General features: G+C 36.7%; 1 protein-coding gene across 1 annotated transcript in view; it reads left to right on the forward strand.

Moving 5' to 3' along the window:
• The window catches only part of Nlg4 (Neuroligin 4), a 117156-nt gene that overhangs the window by 14365 nt on the left and 81383 nt on the right, over positions 1–21408 (forward strand). The window contains exon 2 of the mRNA XM_036377282.2: positions 10602–10657. The gene's annotated coding sequence lies outside the window, so the exon portion shown is untranslated. The remainder of the gene's footprint in view (positions 1–10601; positions 10658–21408) is intronic.

A 21408-nucleotide genomic window follows, 5' to 3' on the forward strand; every position in this document is an offset into this window, starting at 1 on the left:
ATGCTATCGTTGTCCGATCTGAGCAATATGTTCGGAGATTTTAGCAGTGCCTTCATTATTATCGAATTCAGGTCTTGATTTTGATCGATCAGTTTGTATGGCAACTATAACCTATAATGGTTCAATAGCGGCGCATACGGCAAAAGAGCTACACTAGAATACTTGTAGTTTAATTCTAAATTTCCACACGAGCTGCATTTGTTTTCGCTTCCCACACATGATCACTTTGTGTGTTTAATGTGTATACTCGCTTGTCTACAAAAGTTATTCTGTTAAGCAAAAGCCAACAGTAACTATTTTCCAAGATCTCTGACAACTAGAAAAACTTTGGCGCTTACAATAATTTCGCAGAGTGCTGTTTAGCAGCTTTCCGGCCCGCCCACACTCTTGATACGACCACTTACGTGTACTTTTGTTCATTCTTTCCACACTTCTGCACTTTGTCTACGAAGTACTTTGCTGGTTTGGTAAATTTTTTGCTTCGCTCCACCTCGTATGGCATGCGCATGAGCATTTGTCTAACAAACACTTACATGACTATGTACATTATATTTTGCGTTTTTTATTTGCATATGTTTACACGCACACACAACATCACCTTGAAAGTATACCCCCGCACTTCAATGCTTTGTTTGCGTGTTTGTGTATGTGTGCCTGACATTTATTTGGCACACACCAGAGAACGCATTCACGCGTTGTCTGCCATTGCGGTTTGCCAACTACATTAAGTAGTTTTCTGTTTCTTCTTCTGGTTCTACATGAAAAACTATGTGGTGAAGTTTTAATGGATTTTCGGTAGCATAACTTCAGGTGGCCACAACTCAACTGGTTTGAGAGCACTTTTTGGTAACACATTGTTATACGTAAGATGTGAGAGTTTGTAAAAAAGGACTCCCTTAAACACAATAACGTTCGTTTTGTCAACTAATATAAAAGTGTTATTAGTTTCAGTCAAGTTATTCTTACCTTCTTCGGTGCAAAATATTTTCACCAATATTTTCAACGAAAGTCGATCTGATCTATCTTGGCAGACATCCCATTAAAACGTTTTTGTTTTTTAAAGTGGTTCTACACATACCAGAGCTAGACCAAGTATACTCATTTTATTTCTTCTTGCTGCTTAACACTGCAGCACAAAACTTCGCCAGTTACCTCTATCCTTTGTGCTCATCGCTCACGACGACGGCAGTTCTCTCGAATGCTCCAAGTGCTTCCTCATTTCAGTTCGTTATGGCACCTGTTGGCCAAAGTTATTCTGCGCTTGATCTTCAGGCTTAGATTGTCGATGGTATTTGTGTTGGTTCCAAGATAGACTAAGTCCTCCACTTATTCAAATTTATAACTACCAACAGTGACGTAGTTCCCATAGCAGTATTTGTGTGTGGCACCCAGACACTTTGTCTTGCCGTCATTTACGCGTTCTTTCGTTTCTCTTTCTAGGCTGGAAAAGCACTGACGGATTTGTTGTTAATGTCTATGATGTCAATAACAACTGCACAGCTCATTCTATTGAAGAGGGGGCACGAGAGAAAATCACTCTGTCTGAAAGCTCGTCTGGTATCGAAAAGCTCCGTCCCGAATTTAGTGGAGTTAATAGTTGTGCTCAACGTCATTCTGCATAACCGTAAGAGTTTCGTAGGGATACCAAAAGAATGCACGACGTAGAATAGGTATCTGCTGTCAGTGCTGTCGAAAGTGCCTTTGAAATCGACAAAAATGTGTTGGCTGTCGTCTTCTCCAGGATTTGACATATTGTAATAAACTGGTCTATGATAGATTTGCCAGTTCTGTTCTTCTTTTAATCAATTGTCAAGTCAGTTGCAGTATGGTCAGCTACTCTCCAGCAAGTATTAAGTTGCTGAGCTCGATCGAGTGTCGTTGGTTCAATCAGATGCGAAGCACACACTTTCAGTCGTGGCACTCATTTCCATCTGTCCGCAAAGCAAGACGACGTAGATCACATTTTCATTTAACATTTTCGATTTGACGTACACAGTAGGCCGCGTAAGTGCGGTATTTCGGTCGAAACTTATTATTATGTTTTTAAACTTCCACCTGCATTTTTGATTTGATCTCTTTGGTATTATAAATGTCACATTCCTAAGGGAAGAATTGTTAAGTGTATTAATTTTTGCATACATTTCTTGGTAATGCTTCGGCATTGGGTTTACCATAAAAAATCTTACGATGTTTGTGAATTTTTCATTCTCCTCAAACCTTCACATTTTTACTTTAAAAATAAATTGAGCTCTTTTCCGTTTGAAGTATCGCCAGCATTGTGGCTTATTATGGTATGTGGCTGTCATTCTGCTCGCTCGAGAGGAGCAAGTAATGTTGGAAGGGATGATAAATAATGTTGCTAGGTAACAAAGGGTGTGACCCAAATATTAAGTTGCAACATGTAACGCACATACGCACACACCCACATCACACTCATGAACATGCGAACAAATGCTAATGCATATTGCAAGTGCATAGTGAGTGCTGAAGTTTTTAAGTTAATGCGCGATCGTGCTGCAACTCGTCATGCATGTTTGCCACACCCACACATACATACATAGTTCCACACATGTGTGTAAGAGACGGGCTTCTGCTATTTAGGTCAACTTTATTTTATTGTTTTGATTTTTGGTTGGGGGAGCGGGGGCACATTTGAAGCAGACATCCCTTACATTCCACACTCGCCGCACACGCATAAGCTCTGTTGCAAGTTGCCCGTGGCATGATGGCATAACGTTTGGGCAACTCATTTCGCAATTTCACATTTTCACATTTCATTTGCGTACAGTTGCGTTCCGCTTTAGCTTTTTCATTTTTCATTTTTCATTTACCTTCTTTTACATTTTGTGCTCCAGATTTCAAAACTATTTCACTTACGCTGCATTGTTCGCTAAATGTAAATGCAGGTACGCATATAGAATAATAAAATACAAAGTAGAGAATACAGTTTGCAGCAAGAACAATGGAAATGAATATGAATATGAAATTTTATGTATGTATGGCTTGGTGCATAGGTGGGCGCTTGAGTGAATTTCTGGCAAATCGGTGAATATGCCCGCCCAGGTGGCCACTCAAGCACTTAGGCATCACGCGCTCGCGTAAAAACTTGTATGCTCAGAGAAGAGTTTCACGTGTGCAGGTAACAATAAAATACGAGTGTTGTAAACGGTATCATGCAAAAGCCCAAACTGCCAAACGCACGCCAAAGAAGTAACGCGGCGAAACTGATGTTATCTCTATTTCTATAATTTTTTACTGACATATTTGGTTTTCAATACAACACCGCTGGTAAATGAGAATAACTATAGAGATATTACCAAGGATCGTGTGTATATCCATTTATAGTTGGAATGCTGCAAGCAACTAAATTAAATAAGTGTGGCGACTTTATTTTCACATCCAAGTTGGTCCACCTTTAACACTAGTGCAGCGGACACGCACGTGTATATTCCTGCTATCCCTCAGATGCATATATAGACATGAGTGCGTACTCCAGTAGTACTTTGCTACAGCTGCGGTTGCACAATATGGTTATTGTAGTCCCCAGCGGCAACAGTCCCTTGCTAAATACAAGTATAATGCACCACATTCCACTCATTTGCAACGCATTTACAACGCATTGTCTCGCTTTTATGCCATTATTTCCACCACTTTGCCATTTAAGCGCTTCATTTTTTCGCTGTAATTGCTTTCTACAAATTCTTTTTATATAAATTTTGTTCGGAATTTATTCTTCAACGCTTTTGTCTTCTGAGTTCCATTGTTCCACTTCAAATTGTCTGTACAAATGCATTTACGGAATGTACTTGTTTACATCTGTGTCATTTTCGCTAAGAGTACAGTATCGCTGAGGACAGTTGCACCATTTAAAAACTATAAGCAATAAAATACAAACCAAAATTAAACATTAATATTATTGAAATTCTTTGGTAAGAGAATAGTTTGTAATCGTTGCGTCATAAACCAGATTTTATTGTTCATTTTTGTTGTTAGCATTCAACAATACCTAAGATCACATGGTTTACCTATAAAATACGCCTTTTATCGTCAGTATCTTTAATTTACAATATATTGATTTATGATTTTGCATTTATTGCCTGCTAATGGGCGTGTGTGGCCTAGTCCTGGTTTCTCCGCCAATCATCACACTCCAACTGCTCTGAACATTTTACAGATGCTGTGTTTTACTTTGCTCTCTGTTGCATATGCACCGCCTACACCATTATACTCGTTTGTTTTATAACTTTTGAGTGAAACGCACCCTTCCTACGTTGAGTCTTGAATTACAAACTGCAGCGCAGCTATACTATCTTCAGCAGGATGGTACGATCGGAACAATATATTTGAAGATTATACCGTTGTTTTTAGGATCTCCGACGAGTCTTTTCCTTCTGGGTGTTAAAAACTTCATGGCAAACTTAATAAACGCTGTTCTGGTTATAATTAATATTATATTATAGACAGTTTAACAGCATGCATCACAGTACTACGAATTTAATTATATTTACTTGTGTAGGAATATTTGATTATTATAAATCAATTAAAAAAAGCACAATGCCACATATTTAATATTTTATGTAAGTATCTTTGACTTATGCAAATATTTTTTCGAATCAAATATTTATGAAAGAATTTAAATTTAAAAAGCAAATATGGCAGTAAATGGCCATAATCCTGAATTTTTATACTCTCGCAACATGTTGCACAAAGTATAATAGCTTTGTTCACCTAACGGTTGTTTGTATCACCTAAAACTAATTGAGATAGTGTCTAGAGTAAAACCGTGCAAGCGACAACTTGAGTAAAAATTGAGATATCTTGATGATGCTTGGTACATGTATTCCCTGGCACTCAAGGGGGTTTGGTATTGCAGATGGGCGTTATCGGACCTTTGCACACTTTTAAATTTTCTTTCACTTTACAGTATACGAATCAAACATCAATGCAGTTATAAGAGTAAAACTTTGCACAAATAGTGCCTTCAAATTTTATCTAACGCCCAAAAATTGTCGAACCCGAACTAAAACTTTTCAAGGACGCAGACACCAAATGTGTCTGATTTTTATTGAACATATCGGTTAGTCTATGAGTTCTAGTATTGAAGTTTTGGAAAATTTTTTGTGCCCATGTGGCCAAAATTGATAAAATCGGGTTAATACTTCCCTTAATACCTAATATACATATTTTCGAACTTCCGGTTGACTTTATACTACATATCTATCGGTCTATACGAAAATACATGATATCATGCCAGTATATAATGTTCGGTTACACCCGAACTTAGATCTTCCTTACTTGTTATTATATGTTTTGTATTTATATTTTGCATATAATATACGCCACACACATAATAATCGCTATTTGATATTGATTTAAGACTTTATATTCATTCGTTTGAAACACAATACAGTGTATGCGAACAATGTGTCTGAATTACTTTATACCTTATATGCTTATGTATATACGTATTTGTGGTATAAGCAGCTCAGTAATTACATATTTGTTAGTAACGAGATGATATCAAAGACACGGAATATTGGCGTATGCGAAAGCTTCAGTCCAAAGACTAAAATCAGCTCATAATAAAATCAGCTTTTGGGTCAAAATTTGACAATAAATAGGACTTGGTTACATCATATCACTACAAAGTCCGGTCAACAGTCATTCGATTCTACTGCATGCGATGAACTTGTAACTTTGCCTTTATACTACACAACTTAAAATTCTGAAATGGCTCAACTTCATGTTAAGGCCCTCCCTGTTGTGCAAACAACGCATGAGCGCTGCCGACACGCTTAACAGTCCGGTCGTTGTTAAAATGTTGTTATTCCGTTATGTTAGCACATGTGAAATTTTTTTGTAACTCGCCCGCGAGCACTTGCACAAATTGCATTGTTGTTATTGCAATTTTCGAGCACACAATCACCAGCTCAGCTGTCAGCTGTTATTGATGGCTCACGGCGCAACAACTCATTTTTTCTTAAAATTTATCACACCCAGGCGGTGTATTAACGAATACTATTAATTCTTATTGTTGTAGCACTTCAGTATGTTATAAATAACGGCGGTTGCCACAGGCGTTCGAAAGCTGACTAGCCTAGAAGCTGTGTACTATTAAACTGTCCCTGCAGCGGAGTTGCTGTTGTTGTGCGCTCAGTGTTGACATCGCTTGAAAGTGTTTTGCTGATGGTGCTTTTGTATGTGTGCTTTGTTTGTTTTCGTTTCAAAAATTACAAAGAATAATTTTCAAAATGTTCAGCTCCATCTTTTGCTGAACTCGTTAATAGCGTTGGCGTAACTTCAGTTATATTCGCTACCAAGTGCTGTGAGTTTGGCAATGCTTTTTTGATATATACCTAATTATAACTGCTATATCTGCTGAGAAAAATCCTTTTTATAGATTTCTTGAAGAACGTTCGAAACATATGTAAATAGTATTTTTATGGTTTTGAAAACATTTGCGAGACACTTATTTTGTGTAAGAAGTTTATTTCCAATCTACATTATTTTTCATAAACATGCACGTTATTAATTTCAGGCAAAAATTGCCTTACACTTTTTTTTTTTAATTTTAAAAAGTGTTCTTCCAAAACACTTCACTTGCACATAGAAACCTCCTTAGTTTACACCCATTTTGCGGAAACCTGGAAATTGCATATTTAAATAAACTACAGTCGCCAGTGGTCGAAATTCAACCAATAGAAAATACAATTTCAATGTTAATAGTATTTAAATTTTATTGAAGAGTTTGAACAAAATCTAAAGAAAATTGTAGAAAAGGATTTTAAAAAATAAATGTAAAAAAAAATTAAATTTTATAATTCATTCTCGTGGATTCGGCTAATTTGAATAGTCATCAATATGTGGCCACGTATGAACCTGCAAAAGAAGGTCAAAATAATTAGTATAAAATATTGATGAATTGTTTTAATGAAATAACGAAAAAGTGTCTCGAACAGATGCTCCATTTTGAAATATTTTCAACAAAGAAATTTTCTTGTTGCCTGCTGCGTACATTTGTTCTTCAGGCGATATCGGAAAGTTATCGGCATAGGAATCAGCCATTGCGTAGAACACATCATCTACTGAAGAAATTCAACATTCAGATGCAATTTATCTCGTTGATCCTTCAATCGATCGTATTCAATCTTCAATTGATTCCAGTTATTATTCAATGCAACAAGTTCAATTCGATTCAACAAACTCAGTAACCTTGAAAAAAAATGGTAAAAAATGTATCTATTAAACAATGCACTTGAAATTTACCTAAAAATTTCTAACTTACCAAAATAAAATGAACGTTGTCAATTCAATTTTCGTTAAAAGTTGCAACAAACCAACCGCATGCAAAACAATCATGAAAAAATTCAATCACTTTCTATTTCGCTGTTGTTGTTGATATTTTCGATTCAAATATTAAAATTTACCTTGAAAAGAAAATGTTCAAAAAATTAACTATCACACAACGCACTTGAAATTAATGAAAAAATCTAAACTAACTCACGAAAATAAAACGAATGACATCAAAGGTTATTTCCACTTCAAAATGTTTTCTTTTTTTTCACAGACAATACTTGAAATTTAATATGCGTGAAAAATTTAATTGTAACAAAATTCAATGTTGCAACACGCAAAGTCAAAACACAATTAAAAGTGAAAAAAATCACAACCACAAATCCGCCGTGAACGATACACAATTTTCCGAGATATGTATTTGCGACTTATACAGAACAGCGACGAAATGTACTTCTGTATACGACTGTGTTAAGTGTGATGCGCAAAGGAGAAATAACATCGACCAATGAAAATGCGCCAACACGCTTGTAGTTGTTATGTCATAAGTGCCAATTTTCATAAGTGCAAATGTCAAATTTCGATGTTTTATTTTTCAAATCCTCGTATAAACCTTAAAAGGCACTTGAAAATATAAATAAATGATTTGATATTGACATTCGGCAGCATATTTTCAGGAGCTTCTAATGGCCGCATACATAAAATTTAGCAATAGCATAGTGGAAATATTTGGCAACATGTTACGTATACGCCCTTTTCGCTTATTTACATACATATACATATATACATTTATTTTGTAGCATGCGACAACTTTCGCTTGATAATTTCACACAGTAAATGCTAAAAATCTACACAATTTCCATGAACTAACTTTGATCCTTGTAAATTTACTGTTGAAATTGCACTCGCCAACATTCAAGCCTACCTAACTGGTGCAAATCGTTGAACTGAATTGATAAAAATGCAAACATATCATACACATGTCCTTGAGGCATAAACGAACCAGTGTAATGTAGACACACAAGCGCCTACTTACACATATACGTATGCAATAAACGAATATGTGTTTAAGTGTATGATAGACGAAGCCCGAAAGTGTATGCGTCAGGAGAAGTTTATCGGTTGTGAGCGTTTATGCATGCTGAAGCCTGCGACGACTACTGTGTGCGTGTACCTTCTAAAAATGTACATTTGTTGTGCCACACATGCTTCCATTGGAATTTTGCAACATGTAATTTAAAAAGAGCACACCTTTGGGATGCCAACTTCTCCTGTGAATAATGCTTACGCAAATACAAAAAAATGCGCATTACTTTCACCAAAAATATGCCAATTTCATTAATCGGGATTGCGAAAATGCGCCCAGTGTACATAATTTTAAACTACCATAAGTAACTCATATGATTCTTGAGGAGCATAGTCTACATACATATGTATATATTAAATTAAAAGAAACGGAGAAATTAATAAAATAATATATTCTGATTACATAATTCGCAGTGAACGCATAACCGTTTGAGCTATTTTCTCGACTCTAGCCTCATCTCGGTTTATATACGCATGAATACACCACAGTGATATGAGCTGAAGCGTATAAATTTAAAACCAATTTAACACACAGACTGACATTTTTATTTTCATTTTGTTTAACTAGAAAAATGTTCCAAATAATATATGCGTGCAGCCTAGATAGGCATGAGCAAGGCCACAGAGGCAGCAGGGCTCTCGCATATGCCACAAGGACAGCACGACAGCAGTGCAGAAGAGGCATTCTTGTGCTCCACACAGTTGCGTCTCGCATTTAAGGCAGCACTTCAGGCGATTTATCCATGCAGCCGCCTGCCGAACTTGCGCTCATTTTTTCCAGTCCACTAGGACAACGACTATACATATTTGTGTGTATGTGTCGACAAAAGCGTCGTACTTGGCATGTTCTACAAAATACTTTAAATACTTATTTGTCGTAGCACGAGTATTTATTTCCATTTTTGCTCTGACGCAACAACAATGCACGAATAGCACTGTGAATCAAGGCAAATATGAAAAATTGCAAAAATAAAAGTTGAATATTGCAATCAAAAAATTGTTTGTTCGGCATTTTTTTGCTGTCGTTTGCTTAATTTTCACTCGGAATCTGCAATACACGTGTACACGAATGCGTGGCGCTTCTGTGGAAACACAGATTTTCTCAAGCGAATGGCTGGTAAGTGGATGCCAGAGGAAACGCAGCAGCGGTGATAACGAAGGCGCCTAACAGCTTTGTTTAATTTCACAATTCCGCTTTCACGCTAATGTAGAGGCATTTTTCCAACTCACGCACACACAACCAGATACCTACCAGATAGTTGGCATGCATACGCGTGTTATACAACGTGTATACATATGATAACATATGTATGGTAATACAATATTACTGAAATTGATACTCATACTTTTCACGCATGTAAATGGCTTTTCTTCACAAACATAGCTACGCATTTGCTTCTTCCGATTTGAATGTTGCATAATTTACGAATTTAGTTTCAATTATATGAATAAGCATGCCATTATTTTTCGTATTATATAATATATAATTGAGATGTATAGACATGGATCATAATATACATATATTATTCGTATGGTTCTTCTTTCTATTAAAAGTTATATAACATATTTTGTAATCATGCAACGTGTTGCACTAACAATACAGTAGACTGATTAATCTATTCATGCTCCAAGATACTTTAAAACAGCCAATGCCAAACAAACACGTGCTGCTTGGCACTCAAGCAGTAGACTTGTATAGAAACATGCTGATTCGGTCCACATATGGAACTAAAATGACACATATCAGATGTGTAGATTTTTGGACCGGATGAAAAAAGTCTAAAAGGATCAGTGCGAGTCAAATATGTTCATTTTTATATCACCTGAATTTTGCCACAAAGTTTATAATACCCAGAAGAAAGCAAGGCGAACTGAACCAATTTAGGCTGATCTGGACGTCTATCCGTCTGCTCGTTTCAATCGAAATTTTTTTAAACTCACTTTTCTTCCCAAAAAGTTACTAATTTCTAGGAATGGCCGATATCGAAGCAATATACGATATATTTGCCAACCAAACTGATCACTTAAAATCAAACCTTTGAGACGAAAACATTTTGATTTGACAAGATATCTTCACGAAATTTGCAGCAGTCTTGGCAGCAAAGTTTGCCAATTTATGGCGAGCTAAGATATATTATACAAGTATATTAATTATTTGTAGAGATAAAAAAATACTAGTTTCTACAGAAATTGAATATTAATAATTCTTTTTATAATTTCAGTAAAATTCGTCTGTTTGCACGTGCAACCCAACAACAAAAACCAGCTTCAGATTAAGGTAGGTTATTTGCGTATGTCTGGGCACGCTTATCTTCTGAACCATATTTCTGATTAATTACTGCAATTTAAGTAAAATTCAATCAGTGAAATTAATACAAATAATGGACAGAAAGCAATTAAAATTAATCGAATGTAAGCTCTTATTGTTATACCTATTCAACGAAGACCAAAAAGCTCAGCGCATTATCTGCAAATAAAATTAATGCGATGGTCTAGTCAAAATTGCAACCAAACAATCAGCAAACGAAATCATATCAACTTTAAGAAATCAACATAATTGGGTGTATTTTCTTGCTATTGTTGTAAGCGCAAATGAATATTTGTTTTGTATATGATTAATTTTCGATACGCACGAACGCCAACGCAGACAGTGACGCGTCAAACGCGCTGACCTCCACTCCCACCCCGGTGCTAGCAAGGTAGACAAACAGGCAACCCAGCAAAGGCATCAATCCAACTGGAACGCCCCAGTTGGCAGTGAACGCACAATGGCGGATGGCGTCTTGTCAATAAATGATTATCTTCATGCCTTTACACGCCATTTTCCGTTCCATCGACTGCTGTTGTTAGGCTATGTCTGCGCTATCGCTGTTGTTGTAATTACTCTAGTATTGTTAGCACTACAATGACTTTCGTCTGCTTTTGGGCATCCTGCATGTCATCGCCGTAATTTCAACGAGAATTTGTCTTACTTCAAACTTGACATACTTTTCGGCGCATAGACTTTTGTATAGGTAACAGCAATTCGAACTTGTGCTGTAAATTTTTTTGCTTTGACTGCCAGACGATTTGCGTCACAACTTTGGCACTGACTTTGGCTGTGCACAGCTAGACTTTTTCCAAAGAAAACTGGCAATGAGATTATTATGCCAGATTCACAAAGCAGAGATGAATTCGTGGGCGAAAACTAGATTATTGCCCGCGGCGAAAAGCCAACCGATGCTAAAAAATCTATGGGACTCGGAGCTACTTAAAAGGTAATAGGTAATAATAATATATCCACCTCAATGCTCACTAAAAGCAAATAATCATGACAGCCGACATGCAAGAATCTCTTTAGGTTCGTATTCACACCAAAATTCACAATAAAACAAAAATGAATTTATTAAATTTTTGAAACTTAAGGTTTAACGGTCCGTCTGTATGGGCGCCCATAAGCCATTGAGCGCGAAGTGCTGACAAACGAAAAATGCTCAAAGCATTGCAAATAGAAGAAACCGCATAGCGAAAACTAATTTCCGCAAAATTAACAGCTTTCGCAGCATCCGCTGCACAAACATACACAAAATGCAGAAAAATGTGAGACAACACTGCCAACAGTCTCCCTTCACTCTTAGTTTGTGCAACGACAAGACAACCAAGCATACAAACCGGAAGCGCAAACGCCTGAGAAGCTATTATAAATTGGCAGGCATGTATGCGTAAACGCACATTATCCCGCCCCCTTCAAGCCATCCGCTGCCTCGACTATACATCTAAGCGGCATTGTTTGCATTGCATTATGCGGCGCAACCGCTTTTGTTGGCGTATTGTGCACACACGCACGCGCAGACAGTGCCGCGCCGCGCCCACCCTGCACCACAAAATGCTGCATAACTTAGTTGAGCATAGTGTCAGCAGCACTTGACGCACACAAAAACTCAGCACACTAACAATGGCAAAAGCAAACAACGAAGCCAACAAACAAATGGCCAATTGTGCGAATAAAATAAAATTAAAAGCGATGCACTGCTGCCCGGTGCCGGAGTACTTGCCTGTCAATGGCTGTGCTGGCGCGAGCCTGCAAATTTTCGTATTTTATTTGCATCCGGCTCAGTCCCGCAACGCTCCCAAAAGTATGCTACAAATGACACTTGAATGTTTATGGCATGAAAACCAACACTTGAATTCACAAGCGTTAAGTGCGCACGGAAAGTACATGAAAATGGCTGGCAATTGTCAGATAAATACAAAGCATGGACTTCGTAGTCGAGGAAGCGCCACACATTGTCTGGTAGTTGAAGAAAACTAAATGGCGCCAAGTAATGCAAATTTCAATACAATGTGACACCCATATAATGTTTTGCCTATTCGAATGCAATTATCCATCCATAGCTCGTTCTTTCCTATAATCAAATTCCAATATATGATCAATTAGAGGTATGTCATCTACTACTCCATCTAATTTTACCTAATAAGCTCTTTTTATACTCTTGCAACATGTTGCTACAGAGTATAATAGTTTCGTTCACCTAACAGTTGTTTGTATCACCTAAAACTAATCGAGATAGATATAGGCGTATACATACATATATAAAAGAACAGGATGACAAGACGAGTTGAAATCCGGATGTCTGTCAGTTTGGCCGTCCGTCGATCCGTCTTGTCACACATGTTCCATGGCACCATTAAAATTTTGGTATTGCAGATGGATATAATTGGACCACTGCCATGCCAACAAAACGCCATTAATCGAAAACTTATAAAACGCCATAACTAAGCAGTAATTTAAGATATATGTAGATATGTAATTTGGTACAGAAGATTATATTGGAGAGGGGCATCTAGGGTTGAAAATTTTTTCATAAGTGAACCATTCAAGATATATAACCCAAACTTGCACAGAATACATATTTTGCACACTTCCTTCGACTGTGTGAATATGGATGAAATTGGATGATAACCCTGCCCACTTGCTATATAACGGTTTTGTAAGAAACTACTAAAAATGCGATAAATCAAACTAAATGCGTCAGAGTTAAATTTTACATCCGGAATGACCCATGGGGTTTTAAAGGAACCGTTATCAAAACTGGACGATGGGCGTGGCACCGCCCACACTTAGGCGAAATTATACATAACCGGAAATAATTGATCAATTTCAACAAAATTTAGTTGAGTTTAGTAAAGTAAAATATAGTGATAAAACTAAGTGAGTATATGACCTATAATATAATTTAATAAAATATAAATTTAATTGTAATCCATTGGCGATTTTGTCGAATAATAAATGTTGAATTGTTTCGCAACACTTTTTAATATAAAATTGCCACTAAACTGAGGGTATTTTCTTTACTTTGATCCTTGCAAGTTGCAAGACTATAATATGTTCGGTTCCATCCGAACTTTGCCCTTCCTTATACACAGTTTTTAAATTCCCAAAACTAGCAGTTTGGTAAAACGAGTAGCCTTTCAGCACCTTACCATAGTTTTAGGCAAACTATTTTCGACCACTATATTTTACAATAGCGATAGTATTTACACGACCTGGAATTTCGTGAACTCCGGTTTCTTTTGTGAAAGTTCTCTCATTTAAAAAGCACATTTATTTTCGCTACTTATTCACATGTGACGCCCCAATGTATGCTGTAAATTTTGTTCAACAAACAATAGCATTAAGTTTTTACAAGAAGTCCGCAGTTGCGCCGCCGAGAGGTACAGAGAGCGAACATATTTTAGGCATTGTGTTTCTGTACCCACTAACAGACCAACCACCATTCCCTAATATGTGCTGTATGTGTGTGTGTGCGTGTGCCTGTGAAGATGTACCACTGTTGGAGCTTGTGTACGTGTTCGTGTTGGCTTTTGTTTGCTTTGGTGATTTGCATGCTAAGTCTGAATTATGCTTGAAATTTGCGGTGCAGCGAAACTCGTTTGGCATAACTTGGCGCTTTCAAATACAAGCGCAGCAGGAATAGCAAATTATTTAATGCATCGATGGAGGGAAGGCTCGGCGAGGTTAGGCTCTAAGGCATCCGGCTGTGCGCACAGTGCTCACATGTGGGCGGCTGTCATATATAATTCGCCTTATTGTTATAACTTCTTCGCGTTGTTTGCAAATGACAATTGAAGTTGCCACGCCGCACGTTCGTGCATTGTTCCGTTAATTTGCTTTTGCGATTTTCTCAAAGTGCACACAGCGTCTGTTTGTAGGCGCTGCAACTACTTTCGCCCGAAATACCCAGTCTAGGCTGTATTATGTGAAAATATTCGACGTGTTAGGTCTAACGTAAGGCAGTTTTTTTTGAATAATAATAGAGTTCTACAGAATCAGTGAACTTAAAATGGTAGGACATAATATATATAATATGAAAGGTATGCAGGGTTGTATTTAGAAAGAACACATATAGCAGATTTAAGGGTGGGAAGATTTCCTTCTTCTTGTCCGACACTGTTACACTTTTCAAATCGGTTTTGGGCAAACACTTTTCCGTAGAAGATGAAACAGCAAGGAGACCGAAGTAAATTCCAACTTGATCTCTATTTTCCTAATGGAATCGGCCGACATGTTCTACTAGACAAACAATTTAATTCGCTGAATTATGTTGACCTCGTTATATAGTTCAAAGAGGCGATCCATCTTCTACGACAGTATCCACTATCTAATTGCAAACTTAAATTTATCTTTTGGAAAAATTTTATCTCGAAGACTCGAAATTTAGGGCTCACTTAAATGATTCTATCCACTTGTGATACAAAAATGGCATTTTTGTGATTTTTTTTTAAAGATTTATTACTATATAAATAAATAATTGACAAAAAAATTATATTTATTTATACCCCTTGATCTAGTGTGACCTCCGCCGCCTGGCGATGAGCAATATTCTTCTGCTTAAAATCATCTGGATATCACAAAACCAAAAAATATGTTACAATTGCTTTTATTTATAAAATGTACACTTCAGAGTAGCTTCAAAAATCGAATTTATTGCCATAAATCTTATTCAATCGATCATTATATTCCCTGAAATATATATGTAAGAAGGTTCTGCTAAACTTTCTAGCCTATCGGTCCAGCCGCTTCGGAGCAATTTTTCACACCGACTCTGAAAACAGACTCTTGGGAAAAAGCGTTTAAAATTTCGAAAGCCGATTACACTTAGTTAAAAACTGCTTACAAGCACGCTCATAGATCAGAAACTTTTTACCGGGTCGAGTTCAAATTTTCGAAGAATATTCTCAGATATTCGTAAGTTCGAAATAGGCGTAAACAAGAAAATCGATTTTTGAAAATTCAAAAGTGGATATAGTGTCGATCTATCATTTGCCAGAGAGAAGGTTAAAATTTGAGAGCCAGTATTACATATGCAATAAAAAAAGCTTCCCTTTGTCAAACGCAACATTATTTCTGTGTTAAAGTTTTTGTTATTTCGTACCCAATTCCATATGCGCTTTAGTTTCCTCACACAAACAGTTAATTGACCAAACGATTCGATTTTAAATTTTTATATAAAATGTAGTCACAGCTCATTAAGGGGAAGGTCACTCGCAGACCGCACAACTGCAGGACACTCTCAAGGGATCAGACAACCTCAATCAACACGTACAATTTACCCATGCACACACAAACGCATGCACGCACACAAGAACAATTAATATTTTATATGAAATATTTTAAAGTAAATTTTTGAATGAAAAGCCACTGGTGCTTGCGTGCCACATAAGTGATAATTAAAAAGCACGAAGCCATAAAGAAATTTTGATTAAATCGACCACAAAACATGAAAACGCGAAAATAATAATGTTTGCACTTGACATGCACACATACATATATAGCATATAGAGGTGAACCTGAGTGTGGGTGGTAGGGAGATGTGGAAAATACCGATTGTTTCTACCAACACCCAGACTCATCAGAAGTCCATACACACACACATAGACACACACACATAATGATCATATTTTCACAACTCCATAGTAATTGGAGCATATCTACTTTGCAATAAGCTGCTTAATGGCGCTATTGTTTTACTGTCTGAATATGCGGAACTCTAATAGTTTTTGAGGCACAAAGTAATGCCGCAAAAAACTCACTTTGAACGAAGCCTGCGGAAATGTAATTAAAAAGCCGAAACAGCTTCAAAAAAAAATCGCATCGAAAAAAATTTTCAACACGAGTCAGTTGGACATATATCAATACAATTACGAACTGTTTTTTCATTACGTTTTTCTCAACGCATTTGTTACCACACGAGCGTTCGTTAGTCAGTGTCAAGTCAGTTAAGTGCTTAGCATATGTAGTTTTAGGTTTTACTATATTGCTGTTAAAAAGAGTCGAGGTACAGGGGCAAACAGAAAGGCAATACACAAAATTGTCACCCAAGGTAGCGCTCGACAAATATATTAACTTACAGGGCAAAAAATCTATAAATCGATTAGTTAGGCTTCTGAATCAGTAAATTATTTGATATCAACTTGCTCGACGTTTGACTAGGCCGAATGTACGATGTGATGACTTTTGAGAATTCTGAATCGCTTCACACCACATTTGCACATTTTCATATCAATCAGTAATTAGTGGAAACATTTTAATGTGAGCATCACTTTTTGCATGTGTGAATCAATTATATTGAATGTAACCAAGCCTTGCGCGGCATTCACTTTGTACAGCGCCATTTGTACTCACAAAAGTTTCTGCGTCAGTTACTTTTATTGTTGTTGCTGTGTATATAACAAAGCCGGCGATGTAAATTCAGTGTAATGTGGTTTTTCAATTGAGCCCAGTGGGCACTTTATTGAAACAGTGAATTGAATATGTTGCAGTCAGTAAAACTCATGCCTTAAAACGGGAGCTACACAACTATTAGAAAGTGGATGAAGGACTTTGAGCAATTATAAATTTATTTTATATTTATTTTTAAATTTTTGAAATTAAGAATTCAACAAAGAATTAACTACCAATCGCCCGACAGTGAAGTTTAGGCTATTTCTAAAATGCACAAAATTCAAATAGTATTGGTATTGAGGCCCTAGATATAGTCATGCCGACAGGCGCCAATTGTTAATGATATGCTACTAGATTACTGTGGGTTTCCAACAGCTAAAGCAGCAAAGGTCATTATTAGCCCAAAAGTGTATGCGATGTACTGAAGTGGTACACCAACTGAACATTTTTAAGCCAAGACTTATCCCTCTTTTAACTCTTTAACTCTTTTACCTATGCAAATATGGTAAAAAATTTTAATTATTTTATTATTTCCTTTTTCTTAAGCAATCCTAAAAATACTCCTTGATTTTGCTATATTTGTCTGTGAAACCATTTTCTATCACTCGTTCTGATATAGCTATTTAATGCTACAGTGTAATTTTGACTAACTTAATTTGAAGGCATACTTTTTGGCGCTATAACCCGGTTATTTTATATAGGTTGAATCAATAATACAATGAAATAAGTTTACGCCTCCATATCAATGCGGCGAACCATAAAGCCTGAAAATCAACAACCGTTAAGGCAATAACAACATCAAAAGCGATAACAGCTGTGACAACGTTAGCAAGAATTCAACCGCATTTTTAATAAACCACAGAGAAAGTGTATACGAGTGTAGTGTAGATGAGGATTAATTAATCCGCATGGGTAATATTTTATGGCTATGCAATTAAAATATTTTAAATGTGTGTATGCGTGTATATGTATGCATGAAAGAGTGCACAGTTGATGCACACAATTCTTAACTTCGATTTCACAATAATCGATAAAATCGCACTTGTGAGAAAGTGTGTCTATTGAAGACTTCTTAACTACACTCAGTTTTACAGACAAGGCCACATATGCTTTAACGGTAACTAGTTTAAGTGCAAAATCAACTTTGGCGGAACGCAAGCGCAACTGTAATCCTCATGTAATATTTTCGAAATAATATCTGAAAATGGGTAAAGAAAGCACTGGCTGGCATATTTAAGTGCGAACAGGCAGTTGGCGTTCACAAAAATTTGGAAATGAGGGCAACTCTTCTCAGAAATATTTTCAACAATTCTTCAACCATTTTAGTTTGTTGCCCTTATTAGTATATTTTATCATTTTAATTTAATAAAAAATTTAATAGGTGGCAACCTGCAATATTTGAAACGCTGCCTTACGTGATATGCTTTCAATACTCTCATCAACTAACGGTGATTTCCGGTATTTCCGCGCCTGTCACTAAATCGTATTGTTTTGAATTAGACACTTATTGTTATTGTTTGTGGCTGCCACAGCTAAACTAAGCACTCATTTCAGTTCATTATTGCTGCCGCAAAAATTCAAATTGTCTGCTGCCAACAGAAGCGGTCACCAAATGTTGGCTTAGAGCCAAATAGCCGTCTACACAAAGACAGCCGCCTCGCCCGCAGTGAACGAACTATGCAGACAGCTGACGCTCTGTCCGCGACTTTTTAGTATAACAGCAAAAAACTCACAGGTCGTTTGTTTGGGCGCAATTGTGTTGCCACCTGCCAAAATGTTGCTACCACAACAAATACTCGAACAAAAACCAAAGCAGTTAAGAGCCGCACAATAGTTTAAGCGCTTGTAAATAGACTGCACTGAACAATATCAAACATAAACAATACAAATCAAAACAAAAACCAAAACCACCTGCAAAGTTGCCGCACGCCAAAGTGCCGTTTGTTGTCAGTAGGAGTGGCGCGGTGGCCATGAATCTGGCAATATTAAATGTGGCAGGTCGAAACTTTTTTTCCAATTGCGTTTGTTATTGTTTGTGTTGTTGTGACTTACAGCTAGTTGCCCTGTCAAATGTCATGTTGTCGCAGTTGGCGGCATTTGGTTATTCATTTATTTTTACCGTCATGTTTCACGTGCTTTCATGACAAACTATGTACTTCCAGGTACCAAATGCTGCTTACTCCAAGAGCAGCCAAACAATAAAAAACAAAAAATACAAGTAAATGGATAAGTACATTACCTCTCAAGTGTTTACTTCAATTTATGTGCGCTTGTAGTTGTGATAATTTAGGTCCTCGCAACAAAAACTTTTAATTAATTCTACGCACCACTCGCTACGCTGAAAATACACCTGTTTACATATATATTGATTTCCGTTGCCTGTCGCACTTTTTCCATAATTTGTTGCGCCAGGCTCTTGGCGCTTGCTTTCCATCAATTCGTTGCTGCACTTAGCGCCGGGATAAGTTGCCAACTGTCAAGAAAGTAGGCAAGAACTTTAAAGACGCTTTCATAAAAGTTTTCTCAGTTCATTTATTATCGACGGCTTACTTCATTTTTCTCGCAAATTAGAAAATAAATAATTTTACATTTTCATGGAGGTTAGGGGAACGATTTGGATGAATTCAACGTTATATCTGCTTAACTGGTACATATATATAATTCATCATTATATATTTACAAATGCATTTATGACAATACAAGTATATATCCAGAGATCTGTTTTATTTATTCTAAATAAGCAAAAACGTTAACTTCAACTGCACGGAAGCTATAAAAATCTTCACAGCGTCATTTCTTATAAATTTTCATCGATCAGTTGTATGGCAGCTATAGGTATACTATGATGATCTGATCTAAACAATACGCCTTGGGCAATATCTTGTCGAAAAAAAAAGTTGCCTGTACTGGAACTTGATTTGGATCGGTCAGTTTTTATAGCAGCTATATTCTATAGTGATACAATGTCAGTGATGCCGACAAAGACCAGCTTCTTGGGGAGAAAAGCACGTGTACAAAATTTCAAATACATATCTCATAAGTTGGGGCCATTTTAATGCGAACTATAATTCCAACACTGTAACAATAGGTCAGTGAAACAATTTTTTATTTATTGCTTAGATATACCACCCTGTACTTGCAATTTGCTAGTATTTTTTTGGTATTTTAAAAAATTTACTTTAAGTTCTTGTTGCGATTTACATTTATACGCAAGAACCTCCAAAGTGCCCTTAAAAACATGCTAGAGTCCCAAGTGTCTTTAGTCATGCTTAAGAACACTTCAACGCAGTTGTGATAAAATCTTTCTTATTTAGATATATTATATGTAACTAAAGCCATCAACTGGCGCGTGTATGTTGTATACATATATATAAGTACACATATCAAGTTAAAAACAATAAATTCGTCATGCCAAGCAGCTGAGAGATTGAGAAGGAAATGAGCTAACACATGCCTGAGCTTAACGTTATCTCGAATTTCCACTCGAAAGTTAAGCGATACCGTTAATTCAACCGCAGGACCTATGTTAATGCTATTGGAGTCATAAATTAGTTTCTTGTTACCTTTCAACACCCGCTTTGCCTGCTTTGCCTGCCCAGCCATCATCTGAAGCCGCAAGCGAGTCTGCTAAATTCAAAGCTTTACAAATTATGCAATATATATGCTTTCTTAATCTTCCATTTTTTCGAACGGCGACCATCGGAGATGTCATTGACTTTTGTTTTAGTCTCGTTGCCGTTGACAACAAAACGCTTTGATGGATTTATGCGCACTTTGTAGGTGTATTTGTGTGCGGACTCGACCAATAGATTGATACAGAGATATACTGGTACATGTGTGTGGCCGTGTGTTTGTGTACATGCATGCTAATGTCCGCCTCACATAGCCACGGACACAAGACCGACTCATACTTTGAACCATGCGCTGAGTATAGTTTCCTCAAATAAGTTTCATTTTTATTCAACTCCTGACATTTTATCAACTCTTTTGTTGTTGTTGTTTTTCCATTCGCATTTACTTTTGGATTTTCCCTTGGGTGAGGTTAATGCATTCATTTGTTTATTTAAATTGTTGCAAATGGATTTGGGTATGCATATTTTAGATCCGAATTTATGCTTCTGCTCGTACGCAATCTTGGATACGTGTATGTTGATGTGCTTGTGTATGCCATTGATCTAGACTACAGTCGGAATATTTTGTTGCCAATTTAAAAAAGCATATGTTTACCAATTCGATATAATAGCAGACATTACGTACGATTTGCATGCATATCGAAAAATTCAGGACTTACACGCACACATATGCACATTCGGAATAACATAAGG

This window comes from Bactrocera oleae, chromosome 2 (genome assembly GCF_042242935.1).
Source record: "Bactrocera oleae isolate idBacOlea1 chromosome 2, idBacOlea1, whole genome shotgun sequence".
Classification (NCBI taxonomy): Eukaryota; Metazoa; Arthropoda; class Insecta; order Diptera; family Tephritidae; genus Bactrocera; species Bactrocera oleae.